Source organism: Mytilus galloprovincialis, chromosome 8 (genome assembly GCF_965363235.1).
Source record: "Mytilus galloprovincialis chromosome 8, xbMytGall1.hap1.1, whole genome shotgun sequence".
Taxonomy (NCBI): Eukaryota; Metazoa; Mollusca; class Bivalvia; order Mytilida; family Mytilidae; genus Mytilus; species Mytilus galloprovincialis.
This window is the reverse complement of record NC_134845.1, coordinates 87,730,162-87,736,599: the sequence shown is the minus strand read 5'-3', so window position 1 is coordinate 87,736,599 and position 6,438 is coordinate 87,730,162.

Sequence of the window (6,438 nt, the reverse complement as noted above, 5' to 3'; positions counted from 1 at the left end):
GACGATCAACTCCAACATATTCTGGAACCAAGTTCATATTTTAGAATACAACACAAACTCTTGTACTTGTTCTCAACTGTTCTGCACTAGACACTATATATGTATAAAAAAAAAAATGGTTTCATATCCGGTATCCTCCTCGAAGCGGTAGAGGTAGAGGGTTTAACTTGAGGGAATTCCTACATTATTTACTAGTATGTATGTTTTTTTTACTTTCTATACTATTCGTTGGTACCCAATTTTCTAGTATCTTCTATTTGTACAATTGTTGTTGGATTTTGGAATAAACATCTTTATATTAAATAGTTTTAAATCAGTTAATATTATAGTGTTATTAACTGGCTGGTATAGATTCGGGAGAGATCCGTTTGCGCCAAAAAAAATGCGTCCTTCTGCGCCACAACTTTTTGTCTTCAATACTACGTTTGTGCCACCTGTTTTAAAATTACATGGTGTCATTTGCGCCAAAAATAAAACATACGTTTGCGCCAATTACAAGAAAAAATGACTTCCCTCCTCCTTTATTCGGACTTGGAACCGGTAGTTTACACAGTAAATGTCCTTTTCTGGCACATACTTTCTTCTTACTGCTGCTGCATGGGTACTTCCCAATTTTATGTATGTAGTAGCTTGTAACTTCACTTTATTGTTTTTTTAAAAGTCAAACATTGAAGAATGAAATGCATAAAACAGTTCATAATGATTCCTGTGGAATGCTTTTGCTCCATTACTGGTACGTCTTGCCGTAGATAGAGTTTCAGTCCATACGGATGTTGGGAACAAAGCACTGTGTCATGAAAGTATGTGGCTAAAACATAATCAGCAATTTGAAGCTTCTATTTTCTTCTCTTTTGGCATATCTTGTATTAAATATTCAGAAAATCAATAAGTTTTCTTCTCTCTCAAACATGGACTGTCTAATGCATTTCAAGTAATTTCTCGCCAGATGCTCACCTTTATGGTGAAATATCTCCAAACATTTGATACTTTGTAAGCCGAGAATAAATATTAATCGTTAATATTTATGATAGATATGTGTACAGGCAAATTGGCGCAAATGAGTCCCGATTATTGGCGCAATTGATACATTTGGAAAACAAAATTTAGCGCAAATGATACCCCTGAAAAACAGCAATTGGCGCAAAAGGACTGCTGCTATAGATTCAAGGTTTGCTGTTTTGGCCTCGAGACCGTAGAATATATATATGATGTGAATATAAGGCCAATATTTTCAATACGGACTGGCAATTATGTGAATATAGGGCCAATATTTCCAATGCGGACTGGCAATGATGTGAATATAGGGCCAATATTTCCAATACGGACTGGCAATGATGTGAATATAGGGCCAATATTTCCAATACGGACTGGCAATGATGTGTATGTCGGTGATTTAGAGACAGTTTAACTTACGCGTCAAACGTTAACACTACTTTTAACGCCGTTTCCATTCACATTGTTAACGTCATCATATCTTCTGTTAACGTTGTTCTATTGTTATGTATCATGTTACTATATTGAGTTGAGATTATACGATCAAACGAATCAGACGTTGTTTTACTGCCTTGTCCAAACTTTTAGTTAACCCATCCGTCACATTGGTGTCGTGACCAGAGGATAATGACGAAAAAGAAAGCCATTAGAGTGGGTCATCGAGGAGCCGCAAGGAGATTAATTGCAAAGATTGAAGAGGAATTAGAGAAAGAAACAACACAACGCGACGAAATAGAAAGCCTATGTGAAACTTTGAAGAAGAAGAGGGATATTCTTTCGGAACTTGATAATGAAATATTAGAGGAGATTGCAGAGGAAAACATGGAAGCAGAGATAGAAGACTCAGATCGGTATGTTTTAGATATAGAACGAATTTTGACAAAAGTACGCAATTCATCAAGTTCAAAACAGAAAAACAAATCAAATGAAACTAGCTCTAATCAGAACTTAAATCCAAATGCAGCAGATTTTGTTTTTATAAACTCAACATCTACATGTAATACTCCACATCCTATGCAGAATAATGATATGCAATACAGATCGTCAATGAGCGCAACAAATTCTAGCATCTACCACAAGCTACCAAAATTGAATCTACCATATTTTAATGGCAATTTGTTAAACTGGCAACCTTTCTGGGATGCGTATCAATCAACAATACACGATAACCAAACATTAACAGACGTGCAGAAATTTACGTATTTGCAAAATCAAATTCAGGGAATAGCCGCGCAATGTATCAGAACCACAAAATCACGAACGCATATATTCAAAATTTAATTGATTTACCCGCACCGAGGTCAAACGCAGACAGTTTGAGAAACTTTTCCGACAGAATTGAGTGTAGCATACGCGGATTAGAATCGTTAGGAACAAACGAGAGTACATTTGGAGCCATTCTTACGCCTATAATATACAATACGTTGCCGTCCGATGTACGGAAAAACATAACCCGAGACCGCGGAAACGACGACTGGGACATCGAATCATTGAGAACAGCCATAAAGAGGGAAGTATGCGTACAGGTCGCAGGACAATCTACAGGTACAAGTAATGAAGATTTAGAAATATTACCGACCGCTTCGTTTATTGCCGAAACATTTCCCGGAAAGAACAGAAAACAGTCACGTAAGAAATGTTTATTTTGTGAAGAATCCCACCATCCAAATACATGCAAAAACGTGAAAGATGTTGAGAAACGAATAGAAATTGTGAAGCGAAAAAAGGTATGTTTTAACTGTTTCGGAAGTCATAGAGTAGCCGAATGTAAGTCTGAATTTAAATGCCGCCAGTGCGGAAAGAAACATCACACGAGTATACATGTCCAAGTACATAACACAGAACCAAAGAGCTTGACCGAAAACCAGTATAGTACACAAAAGACCGTAGCACATACCGCCGTAGAGGAAACGCCACTGGAGCTAACCACATCCTTACATTCTACTGTTACTGCACATACAGATGTTTTACTGAAAACTGCCGTAACTCCAGTTTGGTCCAAAAATCGATCGATAATGTCAAATATTTTACTTGACGAGGGAGCACAGAACTCATTCATAACTGAAGATTTAGCTAGAAAATTAGAAATTGAGTCCACCGAAAAGATTGCACTGAAAATATCTGGATTTGGAGGAAACGAAGGACAAGTTCGTCATCTTGATAAAGCAAACATAGCTATTGAAACAGTTGATAATCAAAGAATAGAAATAGAAGTAATAATTGTACCGAAAATTGCCGCTCCTATTCAGACAAAATCCCAAAGGGAAATCAAAGCACTGCCATACTTACATGGTTTACGACTCGCACATCCGATATGCGCAGAAGACAAGTTTAACATATCTTTATTGATTGGCGCAGACTATTACTGGTCAATAGTTGAAGATGAAATAATAAGAGGAAATGGACCGACCGCAGTTAAGTCGAAAATTGGTTATCTCTTGTTAGGACCCGTACTAACTAAGAACGGAAGTACTTCAAAACAATCGGCAATGATGAATATTTTGACTGATCACAGAGCCGTTGTTTGCGACTTGGAAAAGTTTTGGATCTTAGAATCGTTGGGGGTTTCAGGAAGCGATAATATTAAAAGTCAGTCTGAAGTTGTAAAAGAATACGGAGAAAAGTCTATTATACTAGAAAATGGAAAGTACACAGCTAAGTTACCATGGAAACCAGATTTCCTTCCGCTGCCGCATAACATGGAATTGGTGAAACAGAGGACAGGTAACGTTATTAGACGTTTAGCAAATAAACCTGATTTACTTAAAATATATGGAGATATCATAATGGAGCAGGAGAGAAGACATTTTATTGAAAAGGTTGAGGAAACAAAACTTCCTACCGATCGACCCGTACATTATATCCCACATCACCCTGTTGCCAAGGAATCATCTACTACGCCAATCCGCATTGTTTATGATTGTAGCTGCAAAGATGGAAGAGATAATCCAAGTCTAAATGAATGCTTAGAATCACACCCACCTGTTATGAATGACATTACGGGAATACTTATGAGATTTCGCGCTAAGAAATATGCTACAACTTCAGATTTAGAAAAGGCATTTCTACAAATACAGCTTGACGAGAAAGACCGAGATGCAACGAGGTTCTTATGGCTTAGCGATCCTACAAACACATCAAGTCCGCTAATAACATATCGCTTCAAGTCCGTACTCTTCGGAGCTACATGTTCGCCATTCATTTTGAGCGCCACACTTCTCAAGCACTTTAAGGAAAATCCGGGGAAACTTTCAGATACACTTGAAAATGGGTTATATGTGGACAACATTTTAACTAGCTTTGATAACGAAAATAGCGTAATAGATTATTACAGGAGATCGAGAGAATTACTTACGAAAGGCGGATTCAACCTACGCTCTTGGAATTCAAACAGTCAAAAATTACAAGAAATCGCTAGCAAAGAACAAACCTTAGACAAAGATGAGCTTACTAAAATTCTTGGTATGCAATGGAACGCTAAATCGGACAAGTTGTTTTATCAAAGTAACACGTTCGAGATGGACAAAAAAGGAAAACTAACTAAACGATATATTTTACGGCAATCATCCAAGATTTTCGATCCGTTAGGACTATTAAGCCCAGTTACAGTAAAAGCGAAAATCTTTATGCAATCACTTTGGAAGCTTAATTTGGAGTGGGACGAAATATTACCGGAAGATATCCAATCAAAATGGATATTAATTTCACGAGATCTGGCATCGAGCTTAGAAACAGAGATTCATCGAAGTACTCAGACACAAAACGAGAATAACAGAAATTTACCAACTCTTCATGTATTTACCGATATTTCAACTCATGCGTACGGCGCATGCGCGTTCATCATGTATGACAGAAAACCAACAATAGTAATGGCAAAGAATCGAGTTGCGCCTATCAAGACTATAACTTTACCAAAACTATAGCTCATGGGAGCTGTAATTGGAGCAAGACTTGCTGATCATATTTGCAAAAACTTTCCGGAAACTTTCAGTGAAATACAATTTTGGAGTGATAGTCAAATCGTACTTAGTTGGCTTGCATCCGTAAAACCACAGAGACAATTTATCAAAAATAGAATTGAAGAAATTAAAAGTATGTGTGGAGATAATGTATGGAGATATTGCCCTACGAAAGACAATCCCGCAGATCTGCTTACACGTGGTATAACATCTGAAGAATTGCAACAGAATGAAATATGGTTTAGTGGACCTAAATGGTTAAACAGCAAAGAAGATTGGCCGACGTGGAACGGAAACAATGTAACGTCTAGTGTATGTACAACAATGTCGGAGAACGATGACAAAATTGAAACAATGGAAAATAATCAAAATGTATGTATTGGTATAGGAGAAATCATAGATATCGAACGGTACAATTCTTATAGAAAACTAACCCGCATTACCGCATATGTAATGAGATTCGCAACAAACTGCAGAGCAACGGAAACTGAACGAAAGAAAGATTTATTACGTATTGATGAAATTGAAAATGCAAAATTCCTATGGATAAGATATAAACAAGGTAAAATATTTAGTGATGAAATAAATTGTATAGATAATTCTACAAAACGTAAAACACTTGTGCGACAATTAAAGCTCTTTCTAGACGAAAAGCAATTATTACGTTGTGGTGGCCGCCGAATAGACAATGCGACAGTAGGAGAAACAGTCAAGTTTCCATATCTGTTACCGGCAAAGGACCGTCTCACACATTTGATAGTGTTAGAAGCACATGAGAACACACTACATTCAGGTATAAATATCACTCTAGCATACATACAACAAACATTTTGGATTCCGAAATTAAGACAATGCGTGAAATCTATATTGATGAAATGTGTGACGTGCCGAAAAGTAATCGGAAAATCTTATCCCGCACCAGAAATTCCACCATTACCAAAGGAGATAGTTCAAGATGCTACACCCTTTAGCATAACCGGTGTAGACTTCACAGGAGCGCTAACGATAAGGAACAGACACAACGAAGAATCGAAGGCTAACATTTGCCTATTTACATGTGCTGTCACTCGAGCAGTACACTTGGAATTAGTTTACGATCTCAGCGAAGAATCTTTTTTATTGTGTTTCCGGAGATTTGTAAGTCGACGATCAGTGCCGAAAATAATGATGTCAGACAATGCGCTAACATTTAAAGCTGCTTCAAACGAAATTTCACGACTTTGCAATTCTAGAAAAATGAAAGAAAATATTCAGAATTATGGCATTGAATGGAAATTCATCCCAAATAGAGCTCCATGGTTCGGGGGTATGTGGGAAAGAATGATTGGCTTAACAAAAACATCACTTAAGAAAGTATTAGGACGTGCACATGTCAACGATGAGACTCTAAGGACTGTATTAACAGAGATCGAAGCCACACTCAACGATCGACCAGTGACGTATATTTCAACAGATATCAGAGATCCGGAGCCGCTTACACCATCCC